Source organism: Amblyraja radiata, chromosome 3 (genome assembly GCF_010909765.2).
Source record: "Amblyraja radiata isolate CabotCenter1 chromosome 3, sAmbRad1.1.pri, whole genome shotgun sequence".
Taxonomy (NCBI): domain Eukaryota; kingdom Metazoa; phylum Chordata; class Chondrichthyes; order Rajiformes; family Rajidae; genus Amblyraja; species Amblyraja radiata.
In genome coordinates this window covers 49,585,754-49,606,849 of record NC_045958.1, presented here as the reverse complement: position 1 = coordinate 49,606,849, position 21,096 = coordinate 49,585,754, and positions in this window count along the sequence as shown.

Genomic DNA, 21,096 nt, shown 5'->3' with positions numbered 1-21,096 from the left:
CTGTTTTGCCTTTGTCGCACGCATATCTAATTTCCTGTTTGATACCATCTCCAACTTCACTACTACTGTTAGGTGGCCTGTACACAACACCCACCAGCGTTTTCTGCCCCTTAGTGTTTCGCAGCTCTACCCATACCGATTCCACATCCTCCAAACTGTCCTTCCTTTCCATTGCGTTAATCTCCTCTCTAATCAGCAACGCTACCCCACCTCCTTTTCCTTTCTCTCTATCCCTCCTGAATATTGAATATCCCTGGATGTTCAGCTCCCAGCCTTGGTCACCCTGGAGCCATGTCTCCGTGATCCCAACTATATCATAGTCATTAATAGCTATCTGCACATTCAACTCATCCACCTTATTACCAATGCTCCTTGCATTGAGACACAAAGCCTTCAGGCTTGTTTTTACAACATTCTTACCCCTTATACAATTATGCTGAAAAGTGGCCCTTTTTGATTTTTGCCCTGGTTTTGTCTGCCTGCCACTTTTACTTTTCACCTTGCTACCTATTGCTTCTACCCTCATTTTACACCCCTCTGTCTCTACGCTCACACATTTAAGAAACCCTTTCCCTTTAACTCCATCCTCCACTATCCCATTCGACACCCCACCCCCCTTGGTGATATAGTAGTAAAGGAGGCATATGGTATGGTTGCCTTTATATGTCAGGGCATTGAGTTTTAGAGTCAGAAAGTTATGATGCATCATTACCGGACTATGGTTGGGCGGCATTTGGAGTAATGTTTGTAGTTCTGGTCACCCCATTACAGGAAGGATGTGAAGGCTTTGGAAAGGATGTGGAGGAGGTTTACCAGAATGATGCCTGGATTAGAGGGTATTACCTTCAGGAGGATATTGGACAGACTTGGATTGTTTACTCTGGAATGACAGAGGTTGTGAGGAGATCCAATAGAAGTACATAAAATAAGAGGCATAGAAAGGACAGACAGTTATGCCCCTGTCCCACTTAGGAAACCTGAATCGAAACCTCTGGAGACTTTGCGCCCCGCCCAAGGTTTCCGTGCAGTTCCCGGAGGTTGCAGGTGGTTGCCGGAGGTTGCAGGTAGTGGAAGCAGGTAGGGAGACTGACGAAAACCTCCGGGAACTTCTGGGATCCGCACGGAAACCTTGGGTGGGGCGCAAAGTCTCCAGAGGTTTCCGTTCAGGTTTCCTAAGTGGGACAGGGGCATTAGAACCTTTTTCCCAGGATGGAACAATCAAATACTAGAGGCCAGAGCTTTAAGGTGAGAGGGGCAAAGTTTAAAGGAAATATGTGGGGCATGGTTTTTGCACAAAGTGTTGGTGATTGCTGGAACACCCTGCTGGGGTCAATGGTCAAGGCAGATATGATAGCGGCAGTTAAGAGACGTTTGGTTAGGCATATGGATATGGAGGGACATGGATTATGTGCAGGCAGATAAGACTTAGTGTTGTCACTTTTTTCAGCACAGACTTTGTAACGGAATGGCCTGTTCTTCTGCTGTATTGTTCTATGGTCTATGGTCTATGATCTATATGTGGATCAACCACATTTAGACGGCACGGTGGTGCAGCGGTTGAGTTGCTGCCTTTCACTGTCATTGCAGCACCAGAACCCCTGTTCGATCCCGACTACATGTGCTGCTGTATGGAATTTGTACGTTCTCCCCATGACCACGCGAGTTTTCTCCGAGATCTTCGATTTCCCCCCACACTCCAAAGATGTGCAGGTTTGTAAGTTAATTGGCTTGGGTATGTGTAAATTGTCCCTAGTGTGTGTAGCCGTGTTAATATGTGGGGATCACTGGTTGGTGCTGACTCGGTGGGCTGAAGGGCCTGTTTCTGCGCTGTATCTCTAAACTAAACTAAAACGAAACATTGATGCAACAGCCAAGAAGGCACCTCAATGCCTATACTTCGTCAGGCGACTAGGGAAATTCAGCATGTCTCCAAAGACTGTTACAAATGTCTACAGATGCACCATTGAAAGTCTACTGTTGGATTGCATCACAGCTTGGTTTAGGAACAGCTTTGCCCAAGACTGCAATAAATTGTGGAGTAGTAGATGTAGCGCAGTCCATCAAACAGACCAGATGTCCCACCATTGACTCCATCTACACTTCACAATTCCTCTGGAAAGCAACCAACATAAAGACTTGTCCCACCGCAACCATTCCTTCTTCTCACCCGCCCTCATCCAGCAGAAGGTACAGAAGCTTGAAATCATGCATCTCTGCACTTGGGAACTGCTTCATCAACTCTGTTATATCAGTCTTCTGAATGATCCTTCCATAAAATTGTAATTGTAATTAATTTATTAGCCAAGTATGCAAACATACAAGGAATTTGATTTGCCAACAGTCATACGCAAAGCAACAAGATACATAACCACATAAAAATCAAACATAGACTTAAACAGCCACCGCAACGGCATGTGAGAATCTCCAGGGCACATAGCGTAAGTGGAGACGCACAGCCATCAGTTCAATGTCCGGGCCACACACACGCTCCTTCACCGTGATGTGACCAAAGTTGTACCGACTGCTGTCACTCTCTCTGCAGTCCCTGTCCGCCCAAACAGTCAGAAAGCCGTCCTCACTCGCACTGGACTCCGGGATGTCCTCATGGAGCCATGTCCCCACAAAACACCAAGATCACTGCAATCATGGCACTCCCTCCGAGTCCAGTGCAGGCAGCACATCTATCTTGTTTTTTTGCCGACCTCACATTCCCCACTGTGATGGAAGACAAATAACTTACACCTTCTTTCCTCCTTTGCTACCGCGGTCGGGACAATCGAAACTTCTGCAGTTGGGGCGATTGAAGCTCCCGCGATCGGGGCGGTCAAAGCTCCTGTGGCTGGAGCTCCCGCAGTCGATCCCAAACAAAGGGACCGCCAGCCCCAGGGTTAAAGCCGCAGTGCAGATGGAGATACGATGAAAAAGTTGCATCTCCGTCGAGGAAAGAGATAAAAAAGTTTCCCCCCAACCCCTCCCCCCCACCCCTCCACCCCCACATAATAGAAATAGGATCCGATTCACCTTTCCCCCATTGTACAAATGGACTTTGTCTATGGAAATGATATGCTACAATGCTGTGAACTATATTCTACACTCTGTATCTTTCCCTTTGCCTTATCTATTGTACTTGATCTTGACATGATTATGTCTATGTATAGTATTATGTGGTCAGTTTAGATAGTAAGCAAAACAAAGCTTTTCACTGTACTTCGGTACACGTGACAATAATCAACCTAAGCTAAACGTGTAAGGTGAGCACCAACCACACCCTCACATCTGGATTGCTTGTCCTTAAAATGGGCATTTCTTAGCTTCGGGATCACTGCAGACTAATCACTGCCATATGTCACAGTGTGTAGCTCATTGCTGTTCACAGGATATGGGACTACTTTCAATTATTCCTAATCCACTGGCTATGAACCTTGCACGATCATTGGCAGACTCATCTCCTAATGGGAGCATCCAGACCCTTGCTCTAGCCACAAACCCATGCATGATCATGATGCAGGAAAGAGCTGCAGATGCTGCTTTAAATCGAAGGTAGACACAAAATATTGGAGTAACTCAGCGGGACAGGCAGCATCTCTGGAGAGAAAGAGAGAATGTCTGAAGAAGGGTCTCGACCCGAAACGTCACGCATTCCTTCTCTCCAGAGATGCTGCCTGTCCCGCTGAGTTACTCCAACATTTCGTGTCGACCTGTATGATCCTGACCCCTGGTGCTCTGGATCCCAGTCCTGGTCCTGGCTACATTCTGGATCCCCAGGTTTGGCTGCAAACCCTGTTTACACTCTGGATTGAGCACACATTCCAGACTAATGAGTGACGCTGAAGCATTAGGAACAATCACAGGCTTGGTGGGATGTCTACATTTTACTATAAATGGGGCTTGATGGGCCAAAGGGCCTGTTTCTGTGCTGTGTGACCACAACTCTAGGTATGTACAAGGTTTGATATGTGATTATGAATTGATGAAGGGATTTGGAGCTGAATTGTCAGATCTGTCTCTTTTTCTGTGGATGCTGCCTGGCAGACTGATTGTTCTCATCAATTTTTGTTTATTTCCAAAATAATCGAGGCGAATTTGGAAAACATGGTGCATTCCAGAAAATTGGGTATAAAATTGTGCCATAAATGCATCAGATCAATCAACATGGAAGGCAACTTTTTGCTGATGTTTATCCTCCAACCAAGTCAATATGGCTTTGTGTACTTTATTTTTTTCTGCTCAATATAAAAATTGGTCAAAAGGGAATATCATTTAAATATCTTTTGGATTTTAATCTGTTTGTCTTTTGACCGTTTTCACTTTAAAAAAAAATTTGAATGTGTGAATTTACAATTGGCTATTTGTGCCATTCCCACCCCTCTCCCAGGTCAGAACAGCTGCCAGAAGCTCCCACAACCACAGTGCACCTCTCCTTTAATCAGTGCTATGTCTCAGAGACTATAACCTTGTAAATCCTGAACAGCAACTACCTTCTTCAACTGAGAGGTTCAACTAGAATGTGGTGTCACTGAAGGCTCTCTGTGAATAGGCACTTCACTGAGGGTCAGGTCTCTGCCACAAGGTCCGCAATCTACCCGAAGTAGCCAGATGTTGTCTTTGATGGTGGAGTGTCGCTAATGAAGGATGCATGTAATGAGAATCTCAGCAGTTAGTTACTGAAGGCATCCAATGCAGGCTGGATTTTAGTAATGCAGGCTTTTTTTTTAAGTGATGCAAGCCACCCACAAAACCAGGCAGCTTTCCAAACTGTGTAGTCTATGAAGAATGTGGTTAGCATTGGCTACCCTCAGCAACCACAGAAATGAGCAGGCAATAGAATATTGCCATGCTGCCTCCATTGAAAGCAAAGGCTGGATTAATCACACAGTCATAACCCTTTTCCCGGTTTCAGGAGCGAGTTAATTTTCTCCCCAGCATGGTATGCAGAGCTGGGAGCAGCTGTGATAACAGCTGTATGATGTGTAGGATACACAGTAAGTGGGACGAATGACTGAACTGTAAGAACCCTGGGTACCTTACCGAGCATAAATGGTGATTGATATATAAATTGGGAAAAAATGCAAAGGCTATTACTGAGGATTCTCAGGGATCTGATGGCCCTGGAGAGAACAAATTTAATACATGATGCAGATAATAGACAATAGACAATAGGTGCAGGAGTAGGCCATTCGGCCCTTTGAACCAGCACCACCATTCAATGTGATCATGGCTGATCATTTCAAATCAGTACCCGTTCCTGCCTTCTCCCCATATCCCCCGACTCCGCTATCTTTAAGAACACAATCTAGCTCTCTTTTGAGAGTATCCAGGGAACTGAACTCCACCGCCCTCTGACGCAGAGAATTCCACAGACTCACAACTCTCAGTGTGAAACTCTCTCTGGATCACACCCTTGGAGGGTAAAAAAAAAAAATCCCCTCCCATAACCACCTGCCCCAATTCAGCTTCATTGGACAAAACTGATAATCAGAGCTTGACCCAAAATGCTGGAGTGACTCACAGGGTCAGGTAGCATCTCTGGAGAAAAGGAATAGGTGATGTTTCAGGTCGAGACTCTGCTTCAGACTTGACCCAAAACGTCACCTATTCCTTTTCTCCAGAGATGCTGTCTGACCCGCTGAGTTACTCCAGCATTTTGTGTCTATTTTCAGTGTACACCAGCATCTGCAGTTCCTTCCTACACAAACAGAGCTTGACTTAAGGGCCTGTCCCACTTGGCCGTCATTTGCGCATCACGCAGATGGCGCACGAAGATTTTGTACATACCAAAATCCTGGGGACCCGCGTGCGGCCGCGCGTCACTGCCTATGTCATCACACACCATGAGCACGTAATAAGCACCATGCGCGCATCACGTGCGTGTCACAACGCGCGCATCGTGCGTCGTGACGCGTGAATGATGTCGCATAAATTACGCGCAAATGCCGGCTAAGTGGGACAGGCCCTTTAGGGTTCCAATCAACAGTAACATGACCAGATAAACAATAGGTTTTGAGGATAGAGCAGCTTGTTTGGTGCGAGAATTATTTCCACATATATGAGTAACGTATTTTTGGTAACTTTTTGAAGAATTCTTCATTCTTCTATTTATTAATTTGGTTTTAACTGATTGAAATGCTACACATATAACATGGAACAAAGAACATAGAACAATGCAGCACAGGCCCTTCAGCTCACAATGTTCAAACCAAACATGATACCAGATTAAAATAAGCTGTTCTGCCTGTACGTGATTCCCTGCATATCCGTGCACCTATTCAACAGCCTCTAAAATGCCACTATTGTATCTGCTTCCAACACCATATGTTGCAGCCCATTGCAGGCCCCACACTGTGCAAAGAACTGGCCCTGCCTTTAAACGTTTCCACTCTCACCTTACAGCTTTGCCTTCTACTCTTTAACATTTCTATGTTCTACCTTAGCATTTCTTTCTATGGATTCTGACCCTTTCCTATCCATGCCTCTCATAATTTTAGAAACTTTCTATTCATCTCCACTCAACCTCTGACACTCCAAAGAAAACAATACAAGTTTGTCCAACCTCTCCAGATAGCTAACACCTTTTAATTCAATCAGCATTTTGGTAAACCCTCTCCAGAGCCTTCACATCCTTCTTGTAATGGGACAACCGGAACTGCACACAGTACTCCAAATGCGGCCTAACCAACGTCCTATAAGGCTGCAACATGACTTCCTGACTCTTACATCCAATACCTCAACTGTACCTCTTATATCCAATACTTCAACCAAACCAATACCTCATTCACTTTCTTTACCACTTTATCTACTTGTATTGCCACTTTCAGGAGCTGCAGACTTGGGCCCCAAAATCCCTCTGTACATAAATTGAATACATTTTTTCAAGCATAGAATTTGGTGAATAGATTTTGATGACCAGTGAATATCAACATAGCTCAGATCTCTTGTCAAAATAGCCTCTGTTCAGGGCGATTGAGTTGTTAAACTCAGATGCAGGTGAATACGTAAGCAGTCAGAGTCTGCAGTATTTGGTTCCTGAACCAACTTCACTCAATTCAGCATGATGGTCAAAGCCTCAACACGGCTCCAATGACCCACCTCTGATCCTGTGCTGTCCCTGTGATCACTTTGGGTTTTTTTTTGCAGGTGCTTTGGTATCTGGGCTGCCGGTAGGTGTATTGACAACTGTACTTTACACCATCATATAGTCAAGTCACAAACATAACCAACAAATTGAGATAGAATAATGTAGGGCAACAAAATACTGTTGAGATGGGGTGGGATTGATGGCTCTGTTGGGAGCCAGCATGGCCTTGATAGACGGAATGGTCTCCTTCAGTGTCAAAATAAGTAGACAGTGACTTCCCAACATGTTACACCATGCAATCTGAGAAAGTGTTAGTCTTCAAAATCATGCTCTCTATGCCAGCCCCAAAAGAGCGAGGGAGAGGGAGAGGGAGAGGGGGAGAGGGGGAGAGGGGGAGAGGGGGAGAGGGTGGGAGGGGGAGAGAGAGGGTGTGGGATATGTTGAGAGCTTAGACTCTAGTGAGGGCGACTCTAGTTTCTCTCTATTTCTTTTGCGTTCTCTTCTTTGTTCTTCTTCTGCTTTTCTCTTTCTTTCTGTCTTAGCTTTCTTCCTTTCTGAGACAACATATTCAGGAAGCCACTTATGGCTGTGCTGAGTTGGAAAATTAGTGAATGAACGCTGAGCAGGGACACCTCCCTGGGTAGCCCTTTTTGAAAGTTTTTCTTCTACTACTCTTTGACTTACTGCTGTCCCGGTTCTGCCACATAAATCACAGAGCACATATTCTCCCCGTGGCTCTTCCTCTGGTAACGTCTGCTGCCTGTGGTTTGCAAGATTGTGTGTAACATGCTGAACATTGATGAATGAAATCTCTGCAGGTGTTTTCTCCAGGCCCCAAACCCCAGGTCGACCTCACCTGTATGACAGCAATGTTATTTTCTGCTTCTATTTTAGTAACTGGTACTTGCTCTGATTGAGATGGATGTTCAACTCCTGTGATTGGGGAGGTGACTGGTGAGCAGAGCCTGGGAAGTTGATGATCGTTCACGACCAACAGGATGCATTGGTTGGGCAGCGGGGGGCTGCTGAGCTGTCTGGCTGTGCACTATCCTGTGTGCTTCTTGGAAACATGGCATTCATTAGGAGGAAATGGTCCTTCAATGCAAAGGGCCAGCCTCTAATCCTATGAGCATATTATTGAGGTCAGTAGCTGCCTACTATCATTAAAATCCAGCAATGTTGGCAAACCCCAAGATCTGGAGTGTTTCCCTGCTGAAAACCATAATTCGAGACCCTTCTTCAGTCTCCCTGATTTACTCCAGCATTTTGAGTCTATTGGCAGGAAATACCTTCTTCATCTGAGAGGTTCAACTAGGATGTGGTGTCACTGAAGGCTCTCTGTGAATAGGCACTTCACTGATGAACTGATGGGGTTTCGGCCTCTTCTCCCAAGGTCCCCAATCTACCCCAAAGTAGCTAGATGTTGCCATGACAGTTTCTCTGATAATGGAGCATCACTATTGAAGTATGCATGTAATGAGTATCTTAGCAGTTAGTTACTGGAGGGAATGCTCTCTACTAGCTTAAGATTACTCTGTGATCTTTGAATGGTTTCTGAGCAGCCTGCAGTCAGATGTGAAACTGCCTAAAAAAGTGTATCTCACAAATTAATATGATAGATTGCTAGTTGTGCTAAGACCATTGTGATCATGCATGGAGCTTTGAACTCTAGTTTATGTCACTTTTAGTAGAATATGCAGTGAGGAATGAACAGCATAATTAGTTGTTAACTTCTTGTCGGAAAAGGTTCAGATGCATAAAAACGAATCATGTGGAAGTGTCACATCAAATGTTTGCAATTGTCACAATTACATCAATTATTGATAACTAATTCAATCTACTCTAAGTAAAATTTATTTGAGCTTGGTAACACCTAAAAAATCAGACAGTACCCATTTTCATTTCAAGCCAAATTTCTCTACTATTTCATGCAATGTCTTGTAGTAGACATTTTAATATTACAGTTTTAGCTAGTGTGGAACTGGCAAGCGCAGTGTGCACAGAGCAATTTCCATCTATGATTTTTTATACATATGGTTGAAAGTCTTGAAACAGGCACTGGACACATAACCTGATTGTCCCAAGATTGGTTTTATGCAATCGCATATTAATAATAGGCACCACTGTAGAAGCAATCATACTGTTGGCACCAATTAGATACAAGACCATGTGCCAGAAAGTAATGAATGTGGAGCCAATTTATTCCCAATACACAGAAATAATATATCAATTTCAAAAGCCTACTGTTAGCTCTTGCTGAATTTGATCACGTCATGTACCAGAATTCCAAAGAACTTGGTTTTGATCCACTCCTCCCCTCATCATCAACAAGCACCTTTTCAAGTGTCCGGCAGTAAAAACTAGCTCTTTTAACTAAATTTGAGTATTTATTTAATTATAAAAATTTGATACATTAGCATAAAAGTAATAGTTGACCTTGTGCTCACATATGATGTTGCCAAGGAAATGTTTGCAACTTTCTGACATGTCAAGAATGAATTGTGTGGGTTTGAGGCGTGACGCTACTCAAGGAGATATGTTGACTTTGTTGGATTGGATGGAAATAGAGTCCGATGAAGAAAGTGATACAACAAAAAACATTGTGGAGTTAATGGATTAGATAGTGCATTAATCAATTCATTCAACAGGAGATCTTCATTTGACTTAATTCAACTTCATATTTAAAAATTATAGAATTGAAACTGCAGCTTTCTTATCAGTTCTAATGTGCTATCCTTTAGTGTAACACATTCGTGAAAATAAGAAGCAATGACTCAAGTCTCGTTTCAGAACAGCTCTTCTCAAAATACTGTTTAGACTGTAGACATCTGTTTCTATAAACAATTATGAAATGTTTAAAAATCTCCAAATTGATAGTCGAAGCAGCAAATGTAATTGGAAACTAGCAAAATAAAATGATTTGACAGGAGGTCAGGATCTGTTCGGACCAAATAAATTGTGACATTTTGATCCAACCGTATCTTCATTCACTGCTGTAAGTTACTCAATGCCCTAGTTGTAAAGTGTCACACTTCATCACATTCTGAAGAAAGCTATGTTGACAGTGAACAAAGACCAAGTACTAGTAGCAGTCATTCTTCGTACAGACCTTTATTGTTACTTCCTTCAATATATTTGCTTTGACTACATTGTAAACACCCAGCACAGAATGTCAGAGGGAAACATCTGATACATTTTCACCGTGTAAGTGAAGTATTTGTTCCACATAATATAGTTAGAACCTCATTGCTAAATTATAGGATTAAAGTTTTACTCCATATTGTGCACAAAGGAAGTCCCAGGCTAATAGCATTTATGGGAGCTGACTGCAACATTCTATTCAGACTCCTTTTGCTTCATATTAGCGGAAGAAATTTCCTCTAAGATGCTCCCACTGTTGTCAAAATAAGATTATGGTGAAAATTTTATCTGCATTATCATGTTTTTTGTTATGTTTTTAGCTTGATTTAGCTCGACCCGAAACGTCACCTATTCTTTCGCTCCATAGGTGCTGCCTCACCCGCTAAGTTTCTCCAGCATTTTGATCTACCTTCAATTTTTCCAGCATCTGCAGTTCCTTCTTAAACATTCTGGCTGTAATATTAGTGTGGACGCAATGTCACATTCATTTGTAACATCATGCACATATGCATACACATGGTAAAAGCTTAGTCCTTTGGACTGACCTAAAGGTTAAGGTGTAAATCCAACAGTGTAGTGATATGTATGCACTACTACCAAAATTAAATAGATTGGATCTTTTTCTATTTATGCATCAATCCCAAATTAGGAAAACGGACTGTGTTTTTTTTCACCTGTGCTTTTCTAATGTTGGTGCATGATTAGACCGTATGACTTGGATTCATATTTTATCTAGAATATCAGGTGCTATCAGTTTTTTTGACATAATGTTAAAATTACTATATTTCATCTCAGCCAAAATATCAATTTATTAGTCTGGGTCAGGAAGAGAACACGGCGGTTATTGTAACCATGTGCTCTTTCAACATCCATAAAATTTCACCGCAGCAGGTGGTATGAAAAAAAATCAAAAGAGCTTGATGAATACAAATTAAATATAAATTGAGAATAAAATGGGTAGCCCACAATGAGTTAAAGCACAATGATACATCCACAATCAACACCTGTAACCTAGAACAATGATATTAAACATGGATCTATCCAACCTAATTCATCTTCTAAAGCTCACATTTATTTTACTTGCTTGAGACAATTACTTTCAAATCATTCAATTGACATCCACCCTGCCAAAGTCATAATCTAATCCAAGTAATTGCTCATATTGTTGCTGTTCGTCTTCCTAACATCATTGACTAGTTTAGTTTTTAGCTTAAAGATACAGTGCGGAAACAGGCCCTTCGGCCCACCGGGTCCGCACCGACCAGCAATCCCCGCACATTAACGCTATCCTACACACACTATGGAAAATTTACACTTATACCAAGCCAATTAACTTATAAACTTGTACGTCTTTGGAGTTTGGAGGAAACCAATGATCTCTTTATTTTTATTGGTGTGCTGCAAATGGCTCAGAAAAGATGGCTGCCGGAAGTGAGAGTGAACGCTGGCGTGACGTGCCGCTGACTTCTCTCCGAATTATGTATTATTGTTGTATATGTTGTTTTTGTTTCATTTTATTTATATATTTGTAATTTGCTTGTTTTAATTGTAAGGTGTCTTTGAGTGTTCTGAATGGCGCCCATAAATAAAATGCATTATTATTATTATTATTATTATTATTATTATTATTATTATTATTATTATCTCGGAGAAAACCTATGCGGTCATGGGGAGAACATACAAACTCTGTACAGGCAGTACCCATATTAGTCGGGATCGACCCATAGTCAGGATCGAACCCGAGTTTCCGGTGCTGCAAGCACTGCAAGACAGCAACTCTGCCGCTGCGCCATCGTACCGCCCCAAAGATTGATTGAAGTGCTTCTCTGCGCAGACAGGCATGTCAAAGTCAGAAAATGTCAAAGTCAGAAAAGGGTCATTCATCATTTGCTGGCCCCTCTGACTTCTGCAATCGTTAGCAGGCGTAAGATGGATTGCTGGCATTGTAACTCTTTCATGCAGGGGGCCTGTTATGTCATGGCAAACTGAAGTCTGATCCTGTTCAGAAAGTCTTGAATGCAAATTGAAGGGACCAATGACAGAGACTTGCACAGCATTTCTGTTTTGGCTTTGAGAAATGAATCAATGTTTCTGTCCTTTACTTAAAATAGATTGATGGTAATTTAAATATAATTAGTGTTAGGTGAAGAACCATTACTTACCTGATACCTAATTCTATTTAACTCTATTTGCTACATTTGTGTTGAACAAGTACCTCACAAAAATGTTGAATTTTGTCTTCAAATTTTATTAACTCTGTTATCTACAAGCCTGACAGGATAAAAGTTCTAGATTTTCAACATCTTTTGAGAAAAGAAGCTTCTGATTTCCCTTTGACATGGCTTAGACCTAACTTTGTTATGCTTCCCTGTTCTGTCTCCCCCCAGAAGGAAATATTATTTTGGGGAAAACGTTGAATCCTTTAATCTTTTGCAACATCTTGATTAGATCATCACTTAACTTTTTAAACGTAACAAAACAGAATTTCTCCTCATTGGCTCCAAATCAACACTTACCAAAATTAACAACCCCACTCTCACTATTGACTGCACCACTGTCTTCCCATCTCCTCAGGCCCGCAACCTTGGCGTGATCTTTGACTCAACCCTCTCCCTTGAGCCTCACATCCGCCATGTTGTCAAAACATCATTTTTTCACCTCCGCAACATTGCCAAAATCAGACCCTCTTTCACACCCCCCGCTGCTGAAAGACTCATCCATGCCTTCATCTCCTCCCGACTGGACTACTGAAACTCTCTTCTCTTTGGCATTAATTCCAGCAACATCAACCGACTCCAACTGGTCCAGAATGCAGCCGCCCGACTCATTACCCACACCAAATCCTGGCACCACATCACCCCAGTCCTCAAAGAACTTCACTGGCTTCCCATTTCCCAGCGGATCATCTACAAAATCCTGGTCCTCACCTACAAAGCCCTCAACCACTTGCCCCCCCCCCCTTATCTCACTGACCTCCTCTCCCCCTACCAACCCTCACGGTCCCTCAGACCCATTTCAGCCGGTCTCCTCTCCATTCTGAAATCCAACCTCTGCACTTTTGGAGACAGAGCCTTCTCCAGGGCAGCTCCCAGGCTCTAGAACTCCCTCCCACAATTGATCCGAACTTCTGAGTCCCTCACCATCTTCCAGTCCCGCCTCAAAACCCATCTCTTCACCTCTGCATACCCTTAGTCCCATGTCCCCCTCCCCTTTGCATCTCTGTCTTACTGCTCTATTTTGTTTTGTTCTTGACTCACCATGTAAAGCGACTTTGAGTCCTTGAAAAGCGCTATACAAATAAAATGTATTATTATTATTATTATTATTACGTAAGGGGGCTATAAACCAACTTTTCAATATTTTAACTCTTTAAACTGGGCATTATTTTGATAAAAGTTAGTGGAATCCTTCCAAAATCAATTTAATCTTACCGAAGTGATGAATGAATGCAGATGTGGAGATGTCTCTGACCAAGGCTCTTTGGGACTAAACCATAACCTGCTCTTATTTTATTCCAGTGGGCCTTTTGTTCTTCTCTTGCATGGATGCCCAAATCAGTTTTCACAGTTCTTCATAATTAAGATATTAGCCAATCTCAAGCATTGGCAATTTTCCATTACATTTCATGTAGTAGTCAATCTTTCATAGAAAGCATAGGAATTGATATTTAGTTAAGAAATGACTTGAAAACAATTCTAGAATACGACATTAAATGAATAGCTTTATCATATCTGCACATTAGCCGTGGTGAATCTTCGTATCGACTTCTGTGTCTACAATGTTAATGTAGAATTTCTAGGATCATGTAAATGCAAATACTGGACCCCCTAGGTAACATCTATGGGCACCCGCACACACCTATGACCTTCCATAATATTATTAGATTCAAAAGTGTGATGAACACACATACATTGTTCTAACAGGTGGTGGAATTAGATTCCTCTCCCTCCACTATTTGTAATTGTTCTTTTTTTTAATCAATCTTATGTGTTTTGGTGCCATTCATTATAATAATGTGGATGAATGGTTACAATATTGAGTGTTTTTATATATTCTCTGACGTGGACAAAACCAACTTATGGATGTCTGTAAAAATGTAACCTGTTTGTAATAAGGCAGCCTGTATATTTGTGATGCTCTGGCATTGCCATCCTTCCCCTCTCTCTCCAATGCCCTGACGGTTGGTCCTTTACAGCACTTCTTAATGCTGGAAGCCTGCAGATGCTGCATACGTGAGGATTATGCCTATAAATGTCTTTGACCTCACAATATCACAATTAATAGGAAGCAGGCATTTCCATTTGATGACTATACAATTTGAAATAAACGTATATGTAAATCTATTTGTAGATCTTTTCTGGGTTAGTCACGGGCAACCATCTATCTATCTATCTATCTATCTATCTATCTATCTATCTATCTATCTATCTATCTATCTATCTATCTATCTATCTATCTATCTATCTATCTATCTATCTATCTATCTATCTATCTGTCTATCTGTCTGTCTGTCTGTCTGTCTGTCTGTCTGTCTGTCTGTCTGTCTGTCTGTCTGTCTGTCTATCTATCTATCTATCTATCTATCTATCTATCTATCTATCTTCTATTAATATATAAAACTGTGTGCCTGTCGCCTGCCGTCCGTCCGGCTGCCTTTCTTCCTTTTGATTCGTTTCCATCGTGTGATGTCACAATGCCCAATGCTCGCAGATGTCCAATCACAATGCCCAATGCTCGCAGATGTCCAATCGGAATGGAACCATTTACATGTACGGCTTCCGACTGCATTTCTTCCTTTGATTCACTGCAACTCCGAAACCAGACGCAGAATCGCCGACATCTTTTCCATTTCGGTAGAGATTTCACTTTTCTTTCTAAGTATCTGCTCCTCATTACATTTCGTCGTGTTTAAGTACATGTTTTTAATCAAATCCATCCCCCCCCCCCCAATATTTCAAAAATAAACTGGCTTCTCACCCATAGAAGCAGCACCAGCCCCAGCCCCTGGTGAACGCTCCATTGTGTGAAGTCACAATGCCCGATGTTCACATATGTCCAATCGGAATGGATCCATTTACATATGCCTTTGCAGGAGCCCCAGCCCCTGGTGAACGTTCCATCGTGTGATGTCACAATGCCCAATGCTCAAAGACATTGTTGACATAGATGGAGTACAGAGAAGGTTCACTAGACTGATTCCTGGGATGTCAGAACTTTCATATGAATAAAGACTGGATAGTTGAGGCCTGTTCATTGGCTGTATTTAAGAGGGAGTTAGATGTGGCCCCTGTGGCTAAAGGGATCAGGGGGTATGGAGAGAAGGCAGGTACATGATATTGAGTTGGATGATCAGCCATGATCATATTGAATGGTGGTGCAGACTCGAAGGGACAAATAGCTTACTCCTGCACTTAATTTCTATGTTTCTATGTTTCCCTCGCCTCACCCCTCTCCATCTCCCACCCATCACTCTCTCCCCCACCCCCTTCCCTCTCTACCCCACCGCCTTCCCTCTCTCCCCCCGCCCCCTTCCCCTACCCCTCTGTCCCTCTTCCACCAGTCCCTCTACCCCTCCCTCCCCACTCTTCCACTTCTCTCCCCTTACCCCACCCCTCTCCCTCCCTCACCCCTCTCTCTTCCCCTCCCTGTCCCACCCCTTCCCCTACCCCTCTGTCCCTCTTCCACCACTCCCCCGTCCCTCTTCCACCACTCCCGCTACCCCTCCCTCCCTCCCCACTCTACCACTTCTCTCCCCCTTCTCTCCTCCACCTCTCCCTCTCCTCACCCCTCTTCCATCCCTCTCTCCCCCACACCCCTTCCCTCTCTAGCCCCACCCCCTTCCCTCTCTCCCCCGCCCCCTTCCCCTCTGTCCCTCTTCCACCACTCCCCCTACCCCTCCCTCTCCCACTTCTCTCCCCTTACCCCACCCCTCTCCCTCCCTCACCCCCCTCCCTTCCCCTCTCTCCCCCACCCCTTCCCCTACCCCTCTGTCCCTCTTCCACCACTCCCCCTGTCCCTCTTCCACCACTCCTGCTACCCCTCTCCCCCTCCCTCCCTCCCTCCCCACTCTTCCACTGCTCTCTCCCCCCACCCCTCTCCCCCTCCCATCCCACTCTCCCCCTCCCTCCACACTCTTCCCCCTCTCCCTCCTCATTCCCTTACCGTTCACAGTCTCTGTCTTTAAGATGGAACTACAGATGCTGGAAAATCGAAGGTAGACATAAAAAAAGCTGGATAAACTCAGCGGGTGCGGCAGCATCTATGGAGCGAATTGAATGGTCAACGTTTTTGGCCGAATACATATGCCTTTGCAGGAGGCCCAGCCAATGGTGAACGTTCCATTGTGTGATGTCACAATGCCCAATGTTCACATATGTCCAATCGGAATGGATTCATTTACATATGCCTTTGCAGGAGCACAAGCACTTGGTGAACGTTCCATCGTGTGATGTCACAATGCCCAATGCTCAAAGACATCGTTGCCATAGAGGGAGTACAGAGAAAGTTCACCAGACTGATTCCTGGGATGTCAGGACTTTCATATGAAGAAAGACTGGATAGACTCGGCTTGTACTCGCTAGAATTTAGAAGATTGAGGGGGGATCTTATAGAAACTTACAAAATTCTTAAGGGGTTGGTCAGGCTAGATGCAGAAAGATTATTCTAGATGTTGGGGAAGTCCAGAAAAAGGGGGCACAGTTTAAAGATAAGGGGAAATCTTTTAGAACAGAGATGAGAAAAACATTTTTCACACAGAGTGGTGAATCTCTGGAATTCTCTGCAACAGAAGGTAGTTGAGGCCAGTTCATTGGCTATATTTAAGAAGGAGTTAGATGTGGCCCTTGTGGCTAAAGGGATCAGGGTGTATGGAGAGAAGGCAGGATACTGAGTTGGATGATCAGCCATGATCATATTGAATGGTGGTGCAGGCTCGAAGGGCCGAATGGCCTACTCCTGCACCTAATTTCTATGTTTCTATGTTTCCCTCTCATCACCCCTCTCCCTCTCCCACCCATCCCTCTCTCCCCCACCCCCTTCCCTCTCTACGCCACCCCCCTCCATCTCTCCACCCGCCCCCTTCCTCCTACCCCTCTGTCCCTCTTCCATCACTCCCCATACCCCTCTCCTCCTCCCTCCCCACTCTTCCACCTCTCCCCCTTCCCCCTCCACTCTCCCTACCCACTCTTTCCCCTCTCCCCCCACCCCTCTCCCCCTCCCTCCCTCCTCCCCTCACTCCCCATCCCCCCCCTCCCCCACATCTCTCTCCCCATCCCCCTCTCTCACCCCCTACCCCGCTTTCCTTTCCCTCCAAAATCTGTCCCGTTTCCTCCTCCTCCTCTCCCCTCCCTCCCTTCTTCTCACCCCCCCTCCCCCCACCGGTAGTGTTTGGGGGGTGGTTAATGTGAGTGTGATGCCGCAGCACCCCCCCCCCCCCGCAAACGCCGTTGGGGAAACAGACCCAACGGGTCTGCACTTGGTCTAGTTATTATATAAAAGTCTGTTGCTGCCGCCTGCCGTCCATCCGGCTGCCTTTCTGCCTTTTGATTCATTCCATCGTATGATGTCACAATGCCTAATGCTCGCAGATGTCCAATCGGAATGGATCCATTTACATGGACGGCTGCCGGCTGCCTTTCTTCCTTTGATTCCTTGCTACGCCGAAACCAGACGCAGAATCGCCGACATCTTTTCCATTTCGGTAGAGATTTCACTTTTCTTTCAAAGTATCCGCTCCTCATTACATTTTGTCGTGTTTAAGTACACATTTTAAATCAAATCCTTCTCCCCCCCCCCACCCCCCCCCCCCCCCCCCCCCCAATATTTCAAAAATAAACTGGCTTCTCACCCATAGAAGCAGCCCCAGCCCCAGCCTCTGGTGAACGTTCCATCGTGTGATGTCACAATGCCCGATGTTCACATTTGTCCAATCGGAATGGATCCATTTACATATGCCTTTGCAGGAGCCCCAGACCATGGTGAACGTTCCATCGTGTGATGTCACAATGCCCAATGTTCACATTTGTCCAATCGGAATGGATTCATTTACATATGCCTTTGCAGGAGCCCCAGCCCCTGGTGAACGTTCCATCGTGTGATGTCACAATGCCCAATGCTCAAATACATTGTTGCCATGGAGGGAGTACAGAGAAGGTTCACCAGACTGATAATAATAATAATATAATAATATATCTTTTATTGTCATTGCACGTCAGTGCAACGAGATTTAGTGTGCAGCTCCACTGAAGAAAGGTAAATAAATACAATACATAAATAAACAAGCTGAATTGATTGACGTGACCATCTGAGGGAGACTGTCCAAAGGGGGTGGGTGGGGGGGCACTCATTAGGGCCGGTTCAGAGCCGCTATAGCTCTTGGGATGAAACTGTTCCTGAGTCTGGAGGTTCGGGCGTAGAAGGCCTTGTAACGTCTGCCGGAGGGAAGTAGTTGAAACAGACCGTGGCAGGGGTGTGATGAGTCCTTATGGATGCTGAGGGCCTTCCTGAGGCACCGTGTGTGGTAGATGCCCTCCAAGGCTGGTAGCTCTGTCCCGATGATCCTCTGCGCTCTGTTGACGACGCGCTGAAGAGCTCTCCTCTCCGCCTCCGTGCAGCTGAGATACCACACAGAGATGCCATACGTTAGTATGCTCTCTGTGGTGCAGCGGTAGAACGTTGTCAGCAGCTGTTGGGGCAGACCAGTCTTTTTTAATGTCCTCAGGAAGAACAGTCGTTGCTGTGCCTTCTTGACCAGCGCGGCGGTGTTTGTGGACCATGTGAGGTCTTCTGAAATGTGAGTGCCCAGAAACTTAAAGCTGGACACTCTCTCCACACTTTCCCCGTAAATGGAGATTGGGGCGTATTCTCCAGAATGGGACCTCCTGAAGTCAATAATCAGCTCCTTGGTCTTGGAGGTGTTTAGTGCCAAGTTGTTATTGGCGCACCAGTCCGCCAGGTTCTGCACCTCCGCTCTGTATTTTGTTTCATCACCGTTGGTGATCAGCCCAATCACTGTTGTGTCGTCTGCAAACTTCACGATGATGTTGGTGTCGAATGCAGGGACACAGTCGTGAGTGAAGAGGGAGTAGAGCATGGGGCTTAGTACACAACCCTGTGGTGTGCCGGTGCTCAGGGTGATGGTGGAGGACAGGTGCGGGCCCAGTCTCACTGCCTGCGGTCGCTCCGTGAGAAAGTTCAGGATCCAAGCGCATATCGGTGAGCTGAGGCCTAGCTGGTGGAGTTTGGTGGTGAAAGTCCTGATTCCTGGGATGTCAGGACTTTCATATGAAGAAAGACTGGATAGACTCGGCTTGTACACGCTACAATTTAGAAGATTGAGGGGGTATCTTATAGAAACGTACAAAATTCTTAAGGGTTTGGACAGGCTAGATGCAGGAAGATTGTTCCAGATGTTGGGGAAGTCCAGAACAAGGGGTCACAGTTTAAGGATAAGGGGTAAATCTTTTAGGACCGAGATGAGAAAAGCATTTTTCACACAGAGAGTGGTGAATCTCTGGAATTCACTGGCACAGAAGGTAGTTGAGGCCTGTTCATTGGCTGTATTTAAGAGGGAGTTAGATGTGGCCCTTGTGGCTAAAGGGATCAGGGGGTATGGAGAGAAGGCAGGTACAGGATACTGAGTTGGATGATCAGCCACGATCATATTGAATGGTGGTGCAGGCTCGAAGGGCCGAATGGCCTACTCCTGCACTTAATTTCTATGGTTCTATGTTTCCCTCTCCTCACCCCTCTCCCTCTACACCCATCCCTCTCTCCCCCACCCCCCTTCCCTCTCTACGCCACCCCCTTCCCTCTCTCCACCCGCCCCCTTCCTCCTACCCCTCTGTCCCTCTTCCATCACTCCCCCTACCCCTCTCCTCCTCCCTCCCCACTCTTCCACCTCTCCCCCTTCCCCCTCCACTCTCCCTCCCCACTCTTTCCCCTCTCACCCACACCCCTCTCCCCCTCCCTCCCTCCTCCCCTACCTCCCCATCCTCCCCCTCCCCCACATCTCTCTCCCCATCCCCCTCTCTCACCCCCTACCCCGCTCTCCTTTCCCTCCCAAATCTGTCCAGTTTCCTCCTCCTCCTCTCCCCTCCCTCCCCTCTTCTCACCCCCCCTCCCCCCACCTGTGTGTTTGGGGGGGTGGTTAATGTGAGTTTGATGCCGCAGCCCCTCCTCCCCCCCCCCCCGCAAACGCCGTTGGGGAAACAGACCCAAAGGGTCTGCACTTGGTCTAGTTATTATATAAAACTGTGTGCCTGCCGGTGTCCAGCGTCCATCCGTCCGGCTGCCGGACGCCTTTCTTCCTTTGATTCCTTGCTACGCCGAAACCAGACGCAGAATCGCCGAGATCTTTTCCATTTCGGTAGAGATTTCACTTTTCTTTCTAAGTATCCGCTCCTCATTACATTTCGTCGTGTTTAAGTACACATTTTTAATCAAATCCTTCTCCCATTCCCCCCAATATTTCAAAAAAAACTGGCTTCTCACCCATAGAAGCAGCCCCAACACCAGCCCCTGGTGAACGTTCCATTGTGTGATGTCACAATGCTCAATGCTCACATATGTCCAATCGGAATGGATCATTTACATATGCCTTTGCAGGAGCCCCAGCCCATGGTGAATGTTCCATTGTGTGATGTCACAATGCCCAATGTTCAAAGACATTGTTGCCATAGAGGGAGTACAGAGAAGGTTTACCAGACTGATTCCTGGGATGTCAGGACTTTCATATGAATAAAGACTGGATAGGCTCGGCTTGTACTCGCTAGATTTTAGAAGATTGAGGGGGGATCTTATAGAAACTCCTGATTACATTTCGTCGTGTTTATGTACACATTTTTAATCAAATCCTTCTCCCCCCCCCCCCCAATATTAAA